The 21,874-nt window shown below is 40.9% G+C and overlaps 1 protein-coding gene across 5 annotated transcripts in view; it reads right to left on the bottom strand.

The window, feature by feature from the left end:
* The window catches only part of FGGY (FGGY carbohydrate kinase domain containing), a 340,924-nt gene that overhangs the window by 175,878 nt on the left and 143,172 nt on the right, over nucleotides 1-21,874 (bottom strand). The gene's annotated exons all lie outside the window — the stretch shown is intronic.

Genomic DNA, 21,874 nt, shown 5'->3' on the forward strand with positions numbered 1-21,874 from the left:
TTGAGCTTCTGCAGATTTCTGTCTACTGTTTTATCCACTTTAAAGCAGGTAAAGGGTTGGCGTGTGTGGAAATAAGAAGATGCTGACAGTTCTTTAATAAGATCCAAATGATTTCCAAATCAAGGTTGTACTGGGGATGTTTTCATACATGCTGCATGATACTTAAATTCCTTCTGTAGTACCTATATCAATTAGTCCTTGACAGACTCCTAAATAGTTTCCAAGATTGTGGGCACAATTTTCAAATAAAGATTTTTCTTTTACAATTGCTTAGCTTTTCTCTAATTAGGTTTCCATTTCTCTCTGTAGAAATAAATCTTGATTTCAGTCCAGTCATTTCTAAGGCTTTTTACAGTAATTGTAACATTCTCCCCACTGATTCACATGAAATTGAATAGCATAGTGGTTTGAGCAAGTACTTTTGGTTTCTGGCCCTTACTTTATGGTGACATCATGGCATGAGCATGCTCAGTTAGATTCCTTTGCCCATTTCCAAACAATGATGTCAGAAGAATGACATGGCAAGTAGGAAAGAGATAATGAAGATCAAGCATAGTATAATTAAATTAATAATGTATTATTTTATTCCAGGTGGGGCATAGTCTCAAAACCTGTATAAAGGTGGTTTATTAACCACAGGCCCTCTAAGCAATGTTTTAACTTAGGATATTCATATTTTTATTCACCAAAATGAGCAAATAACTTCCTGATGGATACTTTTTTTTTTTTAACTCTCAAATTTGAATGAATCCATCTCATAGTGAACTAGAGAGCAGCTTGTGGAAGAAGAACATTTGAATAAGAGTTACAGTGGATTAAATAGCAATTGTGAGATAAAAGCAGGAATCAGGCATCAATCTTTTTGGTCAGGTTCCAAGACAGGGAATTTTTTTGTTTTGCATTAGACGTCAGCTACACTTTTTTGGAAGAGGACTTTATTGTAATGTATTATGTATAGTCTCATGTAAATCTCTCAGTATCACTGAGAATTAACTAACCTCTTACAAATACAGACTCAGAAATAGCCCACAAAAAAATTCATGCTGCTCAGCAAAGCTCCTATAAGTACTATTACTACCAGTCAATATAGAATAGTGTATTAAAAGACCCATGCTAGAAAGAAGACTAGTGAGATATATTTTTCCCCCATGAGGCACAGATGGAAGATTTGACATACAAAATTCTGCTGCATCTGCAACTCAGACTCTATGGTGGCATGGTATATTGTAATAAATACTACTAGCCAGCTAGCTTTTGCTGACGCTGCCAGCCAAATGTTTGCATTGGTTTTATTGGTCAAGTTGCAGTATACAATTATTAGGCATTCATGGACGTCCATCTCGGAGATCAGAGCTATTATAATAAATCTCTTCTACAATGTTCTCAGTTATCTATGACTAATGAATACTTAGGAAACAGTGTCATACACACAGATAATCACCTTTCCTGATGTCAGCTCCAGAAAGTAATGAATATGTAGCGATTACTGATAAACAGGCAAGCCATTTAAAGGTCAACAAAATGGCTGTCACCTTTCAGGCACATCTGGCTTAGAACATTAACATGTATTTAGAGTAAATAAAAGCCATTTAGGTGAGACCCTCCTCCTGTACAGAACTGCATGCATGTATATATGGCTTGAGCCTACCTAGTCATATTTGTATACCACTTACCAGACTGCTCAATGAAATTCGTGAGACTTGATGAGCACTTCAGAACCCCTGTGATTTCTGGGGAAGATGAACATAAGAAATTGCAATACTGGGTCAGACCAAGGGTCCATCAAGCCCAGCATCCTGTTTCTAACAGTGGCCAATCAAGGCTACAAGTACTTGGCAAGAACCCAAATACTAAGTGGATCCCATACCACTGATGCCAGTAATAGCAGTGGCTATTCCCTAAGTCAATTTAATTAATGGCAGTTAATGGACTTCTCCTCCAAGAACTTATCCAAACCTTTTTCAAACCCAGCTACACTAACTGCACTAACTACATCCTCTGGCAACAAAATTCCAGAGCTCAACTGTGTGCAGTGAGTGAAAAGAATTTTCTCCGATTTGTTTTAAATGTGCTACTTTCCAACATCATGGAGTGCCCCCTAGTCCTTCTATTATCCGAAAGAGTAAATAACCAATTCACATTTACCCGTTCTAGACCTCTCATGATTTTAAAGACCTCTATCTTATTCCCCTCAGCTGTCTCTTCTCCAAGCTGAACAGCCCTAACCTCTTTAGCCTTTCCTCATAGGGGAGCTGTTCCATCCCCTTTATCATTTTGGTCACCCTTCTCTGTACCTTCTCCAGTACAACTGCATCTTTTTTGAGATGCGGCGACCAAAATTGTACACAGCACTCAAGGTGCAGTCTCACCATGGAGCGATAAGAGGCATTATGACATTTTCCATTTTATTCACCATTCCCTTCCTAATAATTCCTAACATTGGGGGTCATTTATCAAAATGCGGTAAGGCGTTTTCGCATGCGTTAAGGGCTTATCGCATGCGAAAAAGCCCCGTTTTCGCATGCGATAGGCCTTTAAGACATGCGAAAACGTGTTTACCGCATGCGATCACACCATATCGTATGGTGCGATGCAAATGCAGAAACAGGGAGGAGTAGGGGCGGAGAGAGGATGCAAATGCAAAACCTGGGCGGAGAGTGGGCTGGGTTAGCCTGCCTGCGAAGAGGTATCGCAGAGCCATAACGCCAATTTTAACAACACCTCTTTCAGATGCGTTAGGCTCTGCGATAGCAGCCGGGACCATGCGGTGAGTACCTTCGCCATTTGCGATGCGGTCCGTTAGCATACACCACGCCCCTTTTGCTATCGCATGCGGTACGTACCGCATTTTGATAAATCCACCCCATTGTTTGCTTTTTTGACTGCTACAGCACACTGAGCCGACGATTTCAATGTATTATCCACTATGATGCCTAGATCTTTTTCCTAGGTGGTAGCTCTTAATATTGAACCTAGCACTGTGTAACTGCAGCATGGGTTAATTTCCCCTATATTTATCACCTTGCACTTGTCCACATTAAAAGTTCATCTGCCATTTAGATGCCCAATCCTCCAGTCTCGCAAGGTCCATCTGCAATTTATCACAATCTGCTTGGTTTTTTTTTTAACTACTCTGAATTTTGTATCTGGAAATTTGATTACCTCATTGATCATATTCCTTTCCAGATCATTTATAAATATATTGAAAAGAACCGGTCCAAGTACAGATGTCTGAGGCACTCCACCATTTACCCTTTTCCACTGAGAAAATTGACCATTTAATCCTTCTGTTTCCTGTCTTAACTAGTTTGTAATCCATGAATGGACTTTGTCAAACGCCTTCTGAAAATCCAAATACACTACATCTACCGGTTCACCTTTATCCACGTGTTTATTAACACCTTCTAAAAAATAAAGCAGATTTGTGAGGCAAGACTTCCCTTGGGTAAATCCGTGCTGTGTTCCATTCAACCATGACTTTCTATATGCTCTGTGATTTTGATCTTTAGAACAGTTTCCACTAACCTGTTTAACCTCTCTCGCTCTCTTTTTTATTTTCACTATGCCTTTTTTGAGATGGCGAGACCAGAACTGCACACACTTTGCAAGGTGCAGTTGCATCATGAATCTAAACAAAGGCATTATGATATTCTCAGTTTTGTTCTCTGTTTCTTTCCAAATAATTCCTAACATACTATTTGCCTGAAAGGAGAACTTCTGTCCGAGTTTCAGCTTTCCTGCAGAGGGCAGAAAGTTTTTCCTCAAAGATTTTTCTGTACTTTTCTCCATTCATTGTCCCTTCTATACTGAAAAGTGCCCTGGTGCCTGCTGAGGAGAACCATTTCCATAACATGATGCTACCACCAAGCTTCGCAGTAGGGATGCTGTTCTCTGGGTGATATGCTGTGTTGGGTTGGCGCCAGATGTAATTAATGCTTTGCATTCAGAGCTAAAAGTTCTGTTTTAGTTTTGCCAGACTACAAAATATTTTGCCACATGATTACAGTATTCCTCGAGTGTTTCGTTGCATACTTCTAATGCGATTCAAGATGGGCTTTCTTGAGTAATGACTTCCTTCTTGCCACTCTTTCATCCAGGCCTGATTTATGGAGTGCTTGGGATATTGTTGTCACATGCACACTTTGACCAGTCTTGGCCACAGAAGCCTGTAGTGCTTTCAAAGTACAAAAAGCAAAAATCCAAAAACATGGACAGAGAATCAAAGGCACAATCCAACCAAGACTTCAAGACATTTCTCATTACACAACCACAGACCTCATACTCGATGAGTCAAAGTATCTTATTGCAAAGTTCACAATAGTGCAGACATACAAAAAGTTTAACATGTTATCAACACAAAATACATTTTGGTAGAAATACAGTCCTTTGTATAAACCATGAAATAGCAAAAGTCTTTTGTGTGAAACTTTGGATATATATAAAAAAAAACCTATCTGGCAATTCCGAAAGAAACTGGGTTGGTTGTTTATTTTCTCTATGTTATATTTGTGTATCAACCTTCATCTGACCATTTAGCCTCTTCAAGTATGTCTTTTCCTATCATACCATCTAATAGCAACTGGACATACATCAACATACTTTGAGGGCCAACTGATGGTCTTAAATGTACAATACTATAACATACGATGAAAAAAATGAGGCTGCTGTAGTTAGAAATCCTAGAAATAACTATAAAAATGGCTATTACTTGCTACTAAACATGCTTGCCAACTTTCAGAAAAAGGAAATTGTTGGAACCAGTGTAGGAGCATTCACATATCAAAGCACAATCCCTAGCACCTTATATAAAATTATTTATGAAGATAGCTTCAAAATTCTTCCATATTTTTTTCTTTGACAGAGACTATTTGAATGTTTCCATTCTAGAAAATATGCATTATAGACTTCATATATCTTATATGTACAGTTCAGTGGTTTATTGTATTTTTTTTTTTTTATTAAAGGTGCATTTTACTATTGCACTACTGGAAATACGCAGCCAGTCAGTCAGATGCTCTAAGAACATAAGAAAATGCCATACTGGGTCAGACCAAGGGTCCATCAAGCCCAGCATCCTGTTTCCAAAAGTGGCCAATCCAGGCCATAAGAACCTGGCAAGTACCCAAAAACTAAGTCTATTCCATGTAACCATTGCTAATGGCAGTGGCTATTCTCTAAGTGAACTTAATAGCAGGTAATGGACTTCTCCTCCAAGAACTTATCCAATCCTTTTTTAAACACAGCTACACTAACTGCACTAACCACATCCTCTGGCAACAAATTCCAGAGTTTAATTGTGCGTTGAGTAAAAAAGAACTTTCTCCGATTAGTTTTAAATGTGCCCCATGCTAACTTCATGGAGTGCCCCCTAGTCTTTCTACTATCCGAAAGAGTAAATAACCGATTCACATCTACCCGTTCTAGACCTCTCATGATTTTAAACATCTCTATCATATCCCCCCTCAGCCGTCTCTTCTCTAAGCTGAAAAGTCCTAACCTCTTTAGTCTTTCCTCATAATGTATTCTTACATGTATTACAATTATCCTAATTCTAAAAATTGTTTCTAAGCAGAAAATTTATGAAAGACACTGCCTCACAAAATCTTCTCTTGTCTTGAAGACTGTTCTGTGTTTTGTGATACCCAGCTTTTAAGAAACTTATATGGCGGTACAGATGACCCTCTGCCTTTCATGTGGTTGCCAGAGTAACCAGATACATACCAGACGTAAAATATAAGGCAGACAACAATCCAGCATTTGGTCGCTTTTGATCAGGTTTAGGATGTAAAACAGATTATGAAGGCTCTTACAATATTTTATAGAAGCAGACTGTACTCAAACTTTTAAAATAACAGCACAGCAGGGGACTAACTCAGCAGCATGACCCGTTCATTTTACAAGAAAAGCTTTTTATCTGTCATGCAGAACTCAAATTCCTTTTGTTTACTATTCTGATTTGCTACTTAACTAAAAGGGAGAACAAAAGGAGGAAAAGTTTTCTATTTCTACTGATTTGTTACCAACAACCAAGATCTTTTGTTTAAACTGCAATAAAATTGTACAATTGTTATATCTTAAAAATGCACACTGTTACATAGGTCTGCTGTAGAAGTACACTACTTTATTTTATGTACAATTAAAAAAAGCACCATGAGGTGACTAGAGATGCTTTGTTTTGATTCATCCAATTTTTAGAACCAACATCAGTGATGTTTCATAGAAAACACGTCCTTAATACTAGTCACTCCCACTGGTGCTGATTCCTTACAATATTCTACAAATAGAAATACCCCATTAGTTACATGATGGTAGTTATTGTTTCTTGCTACATTAGAGAATCCTCCTTCCTAAGAGGATTTTTTCTTATGTCTAAAACCATATCTTCTGCAGGAGCAAATTAACTTGTCAAGTGCAAGATAATGGTGGTTATAAATCAGAAGGAACAGTTTGTCTGCTATGCTAGGCAGAAATTGAAGAATACTGCAGACAGCAAAACTTGCTTGAATGCCAACTTGTAGATCAAGAAATATTTGTTGATATTCTCTACGAGTTGTAAAACAGCCTGGTAATCACAAGGGGCCAAAATCACAAAGAAAAAGAAAACTGATTGTAGCAGGACCCCCATTTAGCTGGTTGGCTGCATCCGGAGAGCTACATTTGCCGTGATTCATTTGGCAGGGGGGGTAGGGGTGGGGGATTAACGTGCCGGGCTCTTGGATTGATCAAGTAAATCCAGTCCTCAAAACCCTCAACAGTAAGTGGCAGGAGGACACACAAAAATGGCAGAAAAGTAAAATATACTTCAAAGAAAAGACCAAAGTTGAAGCATGTATTAGAAACACATATGACACTTGCTACACAAGGATTTCACATTAGGTAACCAAGTCAACCTTCATACGATACCAAAAAATGGTTATCGTACTGATAAGCCTTGACCGGCTTGATAAATCATTAGGTGACTTGATATTATGTGGTTCTTCCGAGGAAGTTATCCATATATTTAGCACTTATCTTGATTTAAATCCACTCTTGTTAGTTGATATAGCCGCCGCCTCTTTTTAGTTGATACAGCCGCCGCCGACATTGCAATGTTTCGGAGCGTTTAAACCCCTTCTTCAAAGACACGGCATAAATTGGTGGTGGATAGGTGATAAATCTGCACAATATAAAAGTGAAAATATCCTTTAAATCTTGTATATAAAATTAAATAATGTGGTTACTGTAAATCGGAACAGACACATACTTGTGTTGTTGATATGCGTTGTTGATGCGCACTAAATCAGGACACATCTCACTGAACACAAGTGCCGTATTAATAATAAAGATGTTAAGGCACCCATAGTTCAACATTGTATTGATAAAGCACATTCCTTTGAAAACTTACAATGGGCTATTTTGGAACATGTTCCTGCCTCGTGGAGAGGAGGCGACAGAGCTTTCATTTTAAATTATAAAGAGCTCGCATGGATTTACAGACTTCAATCTTTAGAACCATTAGGGCTTAATGATAAAATTGAATGGTTCTCCTTGATATGAAATTGTCTCATTCGTACAATAAAAAATGTAATCTCCCGGGTTCATTTCAGCGAACGGCTTCCCCAGCTAGTGACGCAGTATGACATCACTTCTGGTTGTCAACTTTGACAGCCGGAGGATTTCCCTTAAAAATGGCGCTTCGTTTCAGCGTTTTCGCGCCAGCACAGAGTCCTGTACCTTTCTCGCGCTGGTAGCCTTCGGCACCCTCAAATTGTAAGTACCTTCCAAAAAACATGTTTTTCTCGTTAAGAGCACTACGTAAGACCAGACCTTTTTGTTTTGAACTTCAACTTTGTTTTCAGCAAGAGCATCAGCCAAGAGCACTGCCTAAACGCGTTGTCAGTAGTCGGGTGTCTCTCGGCACATCAACAACGCAAGTATGTGTCCGTTCCGATTTACAGTAACTGCATTATTTAATTGTGTATACAAGATTTAAAGGATATTTTCACTTTTATATTGTGCAGATTTATCACCTATCCACCACCAATTTATGCCGTGTCCTTGAAGAAGGGGTTTAAATGCTCCGAAACATTGCAAAGGCGCCAGCACAGAGTCCTGTACCTTTCTCACGCCGGTAGCCTTCGGCACCCTCAAATTCAAGAGCATCAGCCAAGAGCACTGCCTAAACACGTTATCAGTAGTTGGGTGTCTCTCGGCACATCAACAATGCAAATTTATCACCTATCCACCACCAATTCATGCCGTGTCCTTGGAGAAGGGGTTGAAACGCTCCGAAACATTGCAATGTCGGCGGCGGCTGTATCAACTAACAAGAGGCGGCGGCTATATCAACTAACAAGAGTGGATTTAAATCAAGATAAGTGCTAAATATATGGATAACTTCCTCGGAAGAACCACATAATATCATCAAGTCACCTAATGATTTATCAAGCCGGTCAAGGCTTATCAGCACGATAACCATTTTTTGGTATCGTATGAAGGTTGACTTGGTTACCTAATGTGAAATCCTTATGTAGCAAGTGTCAGAAAAGTAAAATACACATTTTTTTAAAATTACCAGTAACCACTCCACTCAATGTCCATTTAAAACCGGGGAAGGAGAAAAATAAAAAAATTGTCCGAGTCCAGCTGGTGTTCAAAGAAAACATTTACTTTAGTTTAAAAATAAGAATCCACACCAAAATTGAAAAGATAAGGAACAACAGAAAAAAAAAATCACTGTCAGAAAACCTTTGGAGATAATTTTCAAAAGCATTTGCATGTGCAAATATAACTACTATTGTAGCAATTTTCAAAAGCCCTTTATAATTCAATGGCAGAATTTTCAAAAGCCCATTGATAAACATGTATTTATATGTGTAAAACCCATTTTTAAGCATGAAAATGCTTTTTAAAATCAAGTCCATAGTATCCTTGTCCATTTTACACCTCCTGGTTCTCTTCCTTGCTGTACCATCTGCCATATCCAACAGCCCATCCCCCTGAGGATAGGGTAGCTTGAATTTAATTCCAGAATACACCGGGAAAAAAGGTGACAAATGCCGTAGTCCAAAAGTAGTCTTCAGAATCAAAACTGGAATGTCAAAAAATCTCAAAAAAAAATCTTCACACTCTTCAACTGCCTTTGATTGGTAGCTAGGGCAAAAAGCCCAGTGACCCAGCCCTTCTGAATACCAGGGGTCTCCTGTCCCTCAGGAACTGGCCAAGATCCCAAAGCACAACAACAAATCTCCTTCTTCTTGGTCAGTCCACCTAGAGGATGGCAAAGACCAATAGCAAACTCCTCACCTCACCCTGTTATAGAGTTCATCAAGCTAGGGTGAGAGAATATAGTAGAAATTTCATCTTTGTGAGAGTTTCCTCACTCCAAATGACATCAAATCTTCACCAAGGTGTACTGTGCTGTTCGTACGTCTCACTCTACATGCAAAACTGGCCCCTAAACTACTACTACCACCTCACCTCGACTTATTAGGAGGCCCTCCTATAGAGATATAAATACTTCCCTACTATGAGGGCCTTGTAGATAGCTTCTCTCTCTCTCACAGGATGTGAAAATAGGGATTAGCACACTAAGTTTACCACACCATGTGGTAATACCAATGCAAAGTGGTAAGTGACCATGTGGTGCAGTAATTAAAAAAATGTCCTTAAACATGCCCCTTTTTCTTATCAATGTGTTAGTAACACTTTTTGATGAATCTAGCTATCAGTTCTGGCTACACCTGTGGAGGAAAATAGTGCACATGCACATTTTCAGAAGTACACATGATATTTTACCCTCCTCAGCCACCACAGAAAAGAGCAGGTGCAAAGTAAAATCATCTCCTTAACTTATGATCACAAGATCTTTGATTCAGCCTGCCCTACCCACTTAAATTTATCTAGCTATGCTTAGTTATGTTTATTTTATTCCAATTGCCCAAATCCTTTTGTTCAAATGTTGAAGGCAAAAATCTCCCCTCAAAGAGGCCTCAAGAAAAGGCAACTAAAATCTTCACCAGGAAACCCAAATGTGAAAGAGCTCTAGTTTCAACAAGAATTCTCCATTCTGAACCAACTGGGAAATACACTAAGAGCAAAAAGCTCTTTAATTGTTAATATAGACTGTGACATTATTATGCAGTCCCTCAAGGAGTTCCAAATGTACACTGCTAAATATTTTATTTGCAAACTGAATACTTAGTAATACTTAAAAGGGAATATCTATAACATAGCTGCATTTTAATACCTTTCTAGGTTTTTCCATACCACAGAGCCTGTCATCATATTCTTTTGCACCACAGAAAATAAGTGGCAATGCCTGTGGTACTGTGACTCAAAGACATTGTCTTTTTTTATGGGAAATCTCTGATAATGTAGATAAGCGGTGGGCATGTTGATGGCACCTTAAAGGTCAAACAACGTGTGAACTAACATCTTGAAGAATGCTGCCTTGAAATCTGCTGTCGTACGGGCCAAACCTCAACAAGCCTAACAGGATACTGGGAAAGACTGCAAGGTATGGGAAATGTAAAAGGTCAGAAATTTGGTTTATTCATAGTGAAAGGTCACACCACAAAGCAGTAAATGTATACTGGGATCCCAAAGGTTAGATCTGTGAAGCCCAGTTTCAAGGTCTTGCAATACTGAAATAAGCAAAAGCATGACCACAAGAACCACAGGGCTTGCAAGAAATGCACTTTGAGAGAGAAAAATCCTTTGCAATGCTCAATTAAAATATATGTGACTGTACCCAGTGAAAAAAGGACAGTAATCTTTTAAATGCAATATTCAGATATTCTACAGTAAATGTCTAGTAAAGTTAGTGTAACCCTTGGGCTAATGTCCCATCACAGGACCCCAAAGACCACACCTCACATAAGGTTTTGTTTTGTTTTTTTTTAACTGTTGAAGTCCTCTCCTGATGTTAATCCAGTCTGATGTCCAAGATTCCCTGTAGGGTTTGGGGGAGGGATTACAGAAGAGCGGGGAAGATTACTTCCTAGGACCTGAGCATTGTTCAATGATTAAGCCAAAATTCAAGTTCCCACTTGTAAGCTGAGGTTGTTTCTAACTTAGCTTTTACTGATTAAAAATGGAAAACTGATGAAAATGTTTAGTTACAAGTTCTATTTTTATTTATTTGAAAAATTTCTAGCCCACTGCTCTACAAGGCTCAGCATGTAACTGAACATACACAGTGGAAGTGGTACAATAAAACCAAAAAGATAACAATGAAATATACAAAACTAATAAATTAGTACGCCTATACAGTATAAGCCTGACAACCTAAGGTGAAGACAACAGACAGTCCCAACCAGAGAGGATACCTGGCCTGAGCCAATGGTTTCGCATTCTGACTTTAGATTAAAGGCACAAATGAATAGAAAGGCCTTCAACATTTTTCTAACACACAAATAGTCACATTCTTGTCTTAGGGTTTTCTGGAAGCTTATTCCAGAAGAAAAGATCCACAAACTGGAACATATGATCTCGGGAGCTTTATAACAGCCCGATACTGTAAAACCGCGGGAGAGCAGACGAACGCCCGCTCTCCCGGCGCACGCACCGGCCCTTCGCCGGTGCGAGCTATCCAGTATGCTCCAGCATGCAAATTAGGCGACGCGGTGCAAACGAGGGAAAGGAGGCGCTAGGGACACTAGCGCGTCCCTAGCGCCTCCTTTTGGCCTGGAGCGGCGGCTGTCAGCGGGTTTGACAGCCGACGCTCAATTTTGCCGGCGTCGGTTCTCGAGCCCGCTTACAGCCACGGGCTCGGAAACCGGACGCCGGCAAAATTGAGCGTCCGGTTTTCGGCCCGACAGCCGCGGGCCGAATTCAAATTTTTATTTTTTTTTTACTTTTTTTTTTACTTTTGGGGACCTCCACGCCCAGACCCCACCCCTGGTCCACCCTTTTTGCCAAACCCATTCTTCTGCGTGTATGAGCAGATATTTGCGTAGCCGTAGCATTTGAAATTCCTGCAGCATGTGTGGCCTGGCCATGCACACTGGGTTTTTTAAAATCGGGCTTTAAGTGTTTAGTAGAGAACCGTAAGGTATGAGCAGAACAGTAAGAAGCTAACTCAGGGAGACAATGTGGAATTAAACCATAAATAGATTTGAAAACCAGAGTAAGAATTTTAAATTAAATCCTCCAATGAATGGGGAACCAATGGAGCCGATTCAAAGCAAGAGTAATGTGGTCATAAAGAGGCGGCTGCGGAATTTTGCATAAGCTGCATGGTCTTTAAAGAGCACTTGGGTAAACCTATGTAAAGAGAATTACAGTAATCAAGAGAAGTGAGAATGAGAGCCCGTGTAACCACTTGAAAGTCCAGAGGATTTTGGAAAGGCTTTATAGATTGGAGAAGTGAAATTTGAAAAAAATAAGTATGGACTAAAGACTGGATTTGTGGGCGAAAGGAGAGTGACTAATCAATTCTCTTTCCCAAGTCACGAGTGCTAGAAGAAATAGGAATAGAGGTACCATCAACCAACCAACTTGCTGGTACAGTTGGAAGGTCAGTGCAAGAGACCAGCACACTCACTTTTATTGCCAGTAACCAGGATTTTATTTCAGTTTATCAAGAAGCCAACTCAGAGAACATTGCATCAATTGTAGTGGAAATGAGCAGCAGAAACTGAATATCATCAGCATAGACTTTAGAAATAAGGCCTAGCTGAGATAAAAATAGAGGCAAAAGATAAATGTTGAATAAAACGGGAGAAAGAGCTGATCCCTGAGGGACACTGGTGGACAAAGGGACTGGGTGGGAACATGACTCCCCAATAGTCACCCTTAGAAGCAATGTGTCAGAAAAGAAGAGAACAGGGTCAGTAATGTTCAAACCGGCATGCAAGTGCACATTTGCGCATACCCATTGGCCCATGCCCAGAGATGCAGCTATTTTATAACTTTTGTGCGTGTTGTAAAATAGCCTGGCCATGCTCACATGTGCGCCGAATTTTAAGTGGACTCATGGGCACGCAAATCCCGCTTCTACCGTACAAGTTGAGGGATTTTAAAAGGGGCACGCACCAACGCCATTCCCAGTTTTACCAGTTCATCCTTGGTTCACCCAGTTAAAAAAAGATAGGTCCTCCAAACTCCCCCAGTTTGAAGTTAAGAGCTAGGTCCTGTACCCACTTAGCCCTGGACCTTAAAACCCCACAGAGCTGCCTATTTTATAACCTACACCTCCTCCACAGCAGAAGTAAGGTTACACAGCAATGAGTGAGTATTTACATGCCCCTCCCAGACCATGCCCATACCCTGCCCCTTTTGAAAGCTTTTGAGATGTGTACACTGCCAGACATCCAGGCAGCTTTTAAAATCCGCTCAGCACACACAAACCCAACATTATTTCTTTTCCTACTGAGTAGCTTTACCTTTAGAGGAACAAAATCTAGAGTAGACTGCCAGAGACTTACTTCATCATGCACATCAGGGACTGTGGTAGCATAAAGCATAGGGAGCCAGGACCTGTATAGCTGCATAATTCCTCATAGTACATTTACAGCTTTAGGTCTCTTAATAAATGTATAATTTAATATATTAATACAGTCAATTGATTCTTTCAGTCCTAACCCTGTCCAATTAATGAGATAGTTTGGAGCTTCCTGTTGTATCTGTGAACCCTTGGGCTGGGGTGAGATTGGCTCTACCTGCAGGGAGGAACCCTGCAGGTCCTCACCACCAGCAGGTAGACCCAGGCGAAGCAGAGACCAGACAGGAGCTTCACCTTTATCAGTCCACGTGCTCCTTGAGTTGCACCTTTGGGTGCTAGGGACAGCAGGACTTATGTGAAGGTCTCTGCTAAAGACTAAGGACATGGTCCAAGGGCAAGCTATGGCCAGAGTCAGGCACTGGTCAGGCATATCAGTCACCACTTACACCTTTAGGAATCTCCAAGCTGTTGACCTGTGCATCTTTTCCACTGCTGTTTCCTCTCTCCTTTCCTCCAAAACTTTGTCTGAATCTGTTGATGAAACAGTTTCCTCTTACAACTCTATACTATCTTCAGCCTTAGACACACTTGCTCCTCCTCTTACCCATCCTGAAAGGCACACTAAACCCCAGCCTTGGCTCACCCCCAGAACTCGCTATCTACATTCCTGTGCCCACTCTGCAGAACGTCTCTGACTAAAATCCCGTGCCCATGCAGACTTCATACACTTCAAATTCATGCTGACCACTTTCCAGTATGCTATTGCATAGTCTTGCCAAACAAGACTACTATGTCCATCTGACAAACTCTCCTACATCCAACCCTCATCAGGCTCTTTGCCACTCTCAATTTCCTCTTCAAAGTTCCCTTGCCTACCTCCTCCCCTTCTCTCTCTCCCCAGACTTCGGCTGACTACTTCCATGACAAGATTCACAAAATTAGTCGTGTTCTCAACTATTTCACCTTTACCTGCCTCTCCCCCACTTCTTTCTTCTACCTTTCCCCTGCCTCTGCCACTGGTCTCTTTTCCTGAAGACACAGTGGAGGAAACTGCTAGTCTTCTCTTCCTCCAAACTCACTACTTGTTCCTCTGCACCCTGTCCCCACCTGATTCCTCAGCTCCATCTCCACTGCAGTCATCCCTTCTATCTGTCACATCCTCAATTTATCACTCTTCACTGCTACTGTTCCTGATGCATTCAAACATACTGTATTCATACCACTCCTTTAAAACATTCTCACTGGATCCTACCTGTTCTGCCAACTATTGTCCCATCTCCCTTCTGCCTCCAAACTTCTTGAACGTGCTGCTCACCACCGCTGTCTTGACTTTCTTACATCGTGTGTATTCCAGTCTGGTTTTCTCCCTCCACATTCAACTGAAACAGCCCTTGCCAAAGTTTACAGGGGAGTGTTTATGACTAAAGCCGAAGGTCTTTACTCTGTCCTTATCCTCCTTGATCTGTCTGCTGCTTTTGACACTGTTGATCACCACCTACTCCTTGATACTCTGTCCTCGCTTGGATTTCAGGAATCTGTCCTATCTTGGTTCTCTTCTTACTTCTCCCATCGCACTTTTAGTGTTTCATCTTGTGGTTACTCCTCTATCATCATTCCACTATCAATTGGTGTGCCTCAGGGCTTTGTCCTGGGCCCTTTTCTCACTATATACTAATTTCCTTGGTGCTCTGATTTCTTCTTATGGCTTTCAATACCATGTTTATGCAGGGACTTTTGCAGGTAAAGTAGTGCTTTACCCACAGATGAAAACTGTGTGACTAATAGATGCATACAATTATGCACATATACACCCTATGTGCATACATTTATGTCCATAGGGGAGAGACTTCACGGGCGTGGAGTCTGGGTGGAGCTGGAAATTATGTGCATATTTTTTTATTTTAAAAATCATGCACAAATTCTCTCATCAAAAGTAAATGCACCAAACAGCAGGTGCAATTGTGTATTCACAGTTTTGTCAGGATAATTTTCAAAGCAGACTTATGTGTGTAAGTCCATTTTAGAAAACTGGTGTAACTTATAAGCCAAATCTTTTAATATTTTTATTTGTATTTACAGTACATACCACATATACCGAAGCCCAAGGCGGTTTACAAAATGAAACACACACTATTATAACAACACAACATGGAATAACAATTAAACACATGCAGTCATTGTGAAACCACAAGAACACAATAAAAGAATGCAGTAACGTGTCATTTAAATGCATGCTTAAATAGGTACGTTTTGAACATTACTTTAAAAGTTTTAGTACAGCTTGTAAGGCATAACGCCTTGGGAAGAGAATTCCAAAGGTTTGGAGCCACGACCAAAAATACTCTCATGTTTCCACTAGGCTGGCCTAGCGGACTGCAGGGACATCTAATAGCCCTCGCTTAGAGGGCCTGCAAGGCTCAGCAGGGGTTACAAAATTACCCCCCCCCCCCCCCAAAAAAAATACTTGCATTCTGAGTTTAAAAAAAACTGCATACACGGGCTTTCTTCTATAAATGGGGTTTATGTGACTTTCATCCCTTTTCCCTAGACTCCTCTCATGAATAGTGCAACATCTCGTTATCCCATACTCGGTAGTCTGTCTCCCAATGGTGATATCAGGAACATCTGGGAAAGGGATGGAGAGCACTCTCCCCATATGCAAGGCTTGGCAGGAAATCCTAGTATACATGCTCAACCCAGCTGTCATGATGGAATGTGGGCAAAAAGTCAAACATTTGCTAGTAATTCCACCTACTATTCTACCAATTCTTCCCCTGCAAGCAGCCCTGTAGGTCACCATAAGTTCAGGATAAGCAAAACATCTTATCATATAAGATCTTCCAAGAACAAATCAACATGTGTACACAAATAAATTACTTAACTCCACAAAAATACTCTCCACAAATTTTAATTCTGACATTCCCAATACAAACAGCTAGTCATGTTTGTTCCCCCAATTCAAGACGTCTTCTGTGATCACACAAGACGCCGATATGCTATCGCACATCTTATTTAGTTATGCATTTATTTATACATCTTGTATTCTATGTATCCCAAGTCCATGTATTCACATCTTCCCTGTTATAGAACATTTCTACTGGGCAACCCAGGATAAAGTTAGGAAAAAAGGTGAATAATTCTCTTACAAAGTACATCTCAAGATTTTTGGCTCCTGATGAACCCCTTTTATCATCTCTCTTGTCCCCTGCCTCTTTTTTCTCTGACACACATCCTGAAACAATTACACTCATCAAATTCAAATTGATCTCATGTACTGCCTAAACTGTTCCTCACTAGCACGTTAAGGCTCATCTTCTCCAAGATGGCAACACATGAATCTATAGCAATGGAGGAAAGTTTCTACTTCAAGATCTCTCTTCAGTGGAAGAAACCCAGCTACAGATTTCACTCCTGGTCTATTTTGAGTGGCCAGACAACAGTCCTCTCTCTAACCAGGCCTCTGTGTATCAGGACACTCGTTCTCAATTTTCATTTCAGATCGGATGCTCCATTGCCAGATAATGTTCCAAATATGGACAGGTTTGAAAACCCATGAAAGACTAACTTCTATGCTTGTGAATCAGACAGCCCAGTCCAGAAAGGGTCTGCCAATTTAACATAATTTTATAGTGAGCAGTGCAGAACTATGGACAATGTTTAGAAGCAGCAAATCTTGACCCGAATCCAGACTGCCATTGACAACTTTAGCATCACCTACCGGGAACTGGAGGAGATCAAACACAAATTGAGGGATTTGTATCCTATGTTGATAAGAAAGGCTGCCAAGACCGGCAGCATGGCAAGGGTTCATCTCAGCTACCTACCCAATCTCACCTGCTGAAAAGAATGTAGGTCAAAAATGGTTATCAATATCAACCCCAACCTGGGATGGGCGAAGGACTTGAGATTGTAGAGACACAAACAGGCGAGGGAAGATGATTTACTCTTGTCCTATGCAGAAGTATAATGTATTCATTGCAGAGGCAGCCATCTGAGAATCTAATGGTGTTGGAGGAGGGGAGTATATGGTATGCATAAAGAGGCCCACTTTTTTGCTACATGGTCCTGACAATTCTGTCAATTACTGACCCAAGCAAACAAACTATAAACATGATTCATTGCTTTCAGCATTCTTTATTTCTGTCTCTATCTAGCTGGTTTTGTTTCTTGATAGATTTTGTTTTCTTTTTTAATCGATAATCTTTCCATTTGGGAAAACGATTTTTTGAGGGTAGCATCCTGACATTTCTGCATATTTCTTTGCAATGGCAAAAATACATTGGGTAAATAAAGCCAATTATATTTGCACTCAGGTAAAGAAATGACGCCAGAACCCCTAAACATCTTTTTGACATCTTGGTCATTTACAGGCCTCCTGAATTTGGCAGAACTGAGTCCCTCGTGACTGCCTGGTTTAAATTTGAATGTGAAGAGAGAAAAAAACCCAGCATCCGTCCATTGAATAACTTTCAGTGGTTGCTGTTGTGCAGTCTAAAAGCGCTGTTTCTTCACTGACCTGGTGAAGGGAGCACAGCATCCTCCCGACAGCTCATCACAGAAGTATTACGTTAGTCTAATAAAAAGGTATCATCTACAGCTTGTTTGTTGACCCTTACTTCTACATAGTTTATTCAAACAAAAATAAAGAATAAAACTGAAAGGCACTTGTGGTCACTAGAGCTCCGATTGTCATGGGTTTAACTAAGCATTTATTTTCTACATTATTAGATTTCATTAACATGCCTCTTTATTAGAAACAGCCTTACAGCATTACTTGAAATACTATTAGCACTGTAAATAAATGTCTTCTGCTCCCAAAGTGCTGCATCATGTCCTTAATTTAATCCTGACAAATAATTAACTTTAAAAAAAAATATTCTTCCTCTGCAAACATTAATAACTGAAGATGTCCAGCTGGTATAAATGCATTTTATTTATATAATAAAAAAAGAGCATTACAGAAAATATTTTAGAATTTAGCATTGCTGGTCATTTTTTGTGATTATTTTTATTATGTTAAATATATTTTAATTTATTTTTCAGTGATGTGGTATTAATATCATCATCAGTATCCAGGCTGAATTTGTAGACATATAGAAAGTGGATCTGTGGAGTGGGTAGCAGGGCCGGTACCAGGCATGACCAGGGCTGGGTGCGAGCTCCCCCTCTCAAACAAAGGCACACATATGCGAGCACATTCATCCTCCTCCTTATCTCAATGATCCTCCATCCTCAGCCCCCACTATTGCTTAACCACTAGCAATCCTTTGCCCTTCGATGATCACTTTACCCACTGGACTAAGGAACAGAGTTGGCTGCTCTCTCTGCTCCAGGCTCATCCCCTCATTTCCTCTTCCCTGCAGGCTGCCTGGAAGGGGAGGGACTCGAGCAGAGCACCCCTGCTGTTCTGCCATTTAAATTTGAAAAGAAGTGTGAGAACTCGGTTCCAAGCCATTCTCCCACAAAGTGCACATACTAAAAGAATGCACACCCATAATGGATGGCCTCTACTTTTTTGAAGATTACAGTCTGGACAAGACAGGAAAGACACGCAACCAAAACAAATAAGAGCCTTTGAATTAAGAAAGCAAGATTCTGGCTGAGAATTAATGTAGGTGCTTATTGGTGGGATTAAACAGAGGATATGAATGGAGAATGATGAAATATGATATTGGGGGTCCATAAATACAGTATGGACACAATGTGCATGCAACATGCTTACTGTTAAACAATCAAGTTTGGTCATGCGCATATGATTTTATATCGATAAGCGTATGCGCACGCGAATGCCGTCTCGAGCGTGTAAATGGGGAGAATTTTAGTAGGTACGCTTGGCGACACAATAGGCCTTTTTCCCAGTTTGCCCCAGTAAAGGAGAGGACTTCCTAAATCCCCTAGCTAGCTTGCCTCCCTTTCACCCTATTACCTCTGCCCCTTAAAACCCCACTAACCAGCGTATTTTTTTTTGTTACTGAACTTACACATCGTCCATAGCAGAAGTAAAGTTATGCCGTAGGGGACTCCGGCGCGTGCTTCTGCGCGTAAATACTTACAAGCTGGATTCATGCCACAGACCTGGACCGCCCATGTCCCGCCTGTACTCTGCCCAGACCACGCCCACACCCCTCCCCTTTGGGTGAGAAAAGTTTTTATGCGCATACCGGGAGATATGCGCATACACATGCTGGTTTTAAACTCCGCATGGTGCGTGCCAGGCTGAGTCGCACGTGTTATCTCCTGGCCTTGGCGCACGTAGGGCTTTTAAAATTGAACAGATCGTGATCCACAGGGCAGGCGGCAGTCCAGAAGAGTAATCAATGTCCAAAAGCAAGGGTCAGAACCAGGAGTCAGGCAGAGATGGACAAAACGAGACAGACAAGGCACTGGGGACCAAGACACAGGCAGGGCAAGACAGGACAATAACAAGGCAAGACGAGGCAAAGTTATGAAAAGAGACAGCAAGCAACACACACACTGCAAGGCGTGAGGACCTGTTACTGAGGCATCTGCTTGTCGTAGCACCGGGGGTTTAAATACCAGAACCGATGATGTCATGGGTGAGCGCCGGCTGACGGGTTTCCTGCTATGGGGTCTTTAAGAAGGGCTGCGCCGCACGTGCTTCTACGGGGCCCAAGGACATGGCAGGATGTTTCAGCCACGTCAGCGACGTGTGGAGCTAGGAGTGAGTGCAGTTAGATGGGGCCGTTCCACAGCCGGCCAAAAACGATACAAAGAATAAAAATACTTCTTTATTTCTTGATATTGTGTCTGCTCCTAATCTACAAGTTAATAGACTTTCGTGTCTTTATTATTTCTTTTTTCCCCACTGTTCTTTTCTTTGTTCTTTACATTTTGCCTTACAAGATGCAATTCATGGAAATTATTTAAATTGTAATAAAAATAAAAAAGTTAAAAATAATAAATAAAAATACTTCAACTACCTGGGAATTTCCCCCTTATTTCATGTCCTCTCCAGCTCGCTTAACACACTCATTGCAGTGGCGGTCCTTAGTCGGGGGGGGGGGGGGCAGCACATATGAGGGCTCCTTCCAGAACTCTGCAATCATGGGAACTAAATCTGGCCACTAGGTATCGCTATTACATCTCCCCCCCCCACCTTCAAGCGTTGTGAACACTGCCTCCGCGGCATCGCCAGCTTGGTGATCATTTTTTTTATGCCCTTCTTGACACATGAATTACAGTTTAAAGAGTAATGAAGAAAGAAGAGGAGCCATTTCAATTTCCCAAGTGCCTTCGGCTCTAGGGTTGCACTGGAGGTGCTGATGCCATGCATTTATAAATATCAGAGGCAGGAAACAGCAAGAGTCTTAAAGAAGCACATTGTTTTGCTGAAGTAATTAAAGATAGAATCAGGGAACTGGAGGACGACAGGTGCCTATTAAGAAAGGAAATAGTCCGAAAGTGGAGAATTATTGTGATATTGTAGAAGATTTCCCTTTATGCCTTGGTCAATGAACGTCTAGTTTTGTGTGTCATGAACCTTTATAGCTTTTCTTGTCTACTACGTCATAGGGAGGGTCATTTTCAGCAGCTAGCTTCGAAAACTCCTGGGTTTTGCCAGGACATGCGTGGACATAAGAGCACAGAGTGTAGGCAGCGGCGGATTCCCGATGAAGCCCGGCCCGGGGATTCGCCGCCCAGGAGATACCAAGTGGTCTGCCGAGCACGGCTCTGTCACGGCCGCGCTCGGCAGACCACGTGACTGGCGCAACCGGTCCACCGGGGGATGCCCCTGAGTGTAGGTGTGAGACTTTCTGCATTGTACATTTACGTACATGCTTTTGAAAGTTGAATGCATAAATCCTTTTCCCACCCCAACGCTACCTCTTGGAACACCTGCTGCATGTGCTGGGAAAAGTATGCGCATAATCGGGTGATGTGCATACTCCTCCCTCCACCCCCAGATAATTTTCAAAACACGATTTCTACACATAATCCCGAGTTGGTTTCCATAAATCCTTTTGAAAATAACCTGCTAAAGATATTAAAATTTCCATCAGAAGGCCCCATTAAAATGCTGCTGAGCAGCAAAGTGAAAGTAAAGCAAAATTACATTACAAAGAAGGTTGAAGAGTACAGAAATTGAAGTGGGAATTTTAAAAAGCTATTAGTTTCACAATAAATTAAGGTAAGTATAAAATTATGTTGTGTGATCTTTTGTAAAAACTTTCCATGGGATTTTCATAAATACTGTATCCTGCATAACTTAAGACATGCAGCAAAGTTAGTGTAGGTTGGAAAATGTCTTCAGGTAATTATGAACTTTTGAGAACTGGAACAAGGTATAACAGACGGGGCATATGCTCTATCAATTCTCTCTTTTATTTGCAATAGTACCACTCTAACATTTCAAATGCAGTATTACTGTAATCTGTTTCATGTGTCATTGTGAATTGTGATGGCAGCTAACATCAAGTTGAAGCCCAC

The sequence above is a fragment of the Rhinatrema bivittatum genome, chromosome 10 (assembly GCF_901001135.1).
Source record: "Rhinatrema bivittatum chromosome 10, aRhiBiv1.1, whole genome shotgun sequence".
In the NCBI taxonomy this organism is placed as follows: Eukaryota; Metazoa; Chordata; class Amphibia; order Gymnophiona; family Rhinatrematidae; genus Rhinatrema; species Rhinatrema bivittatum.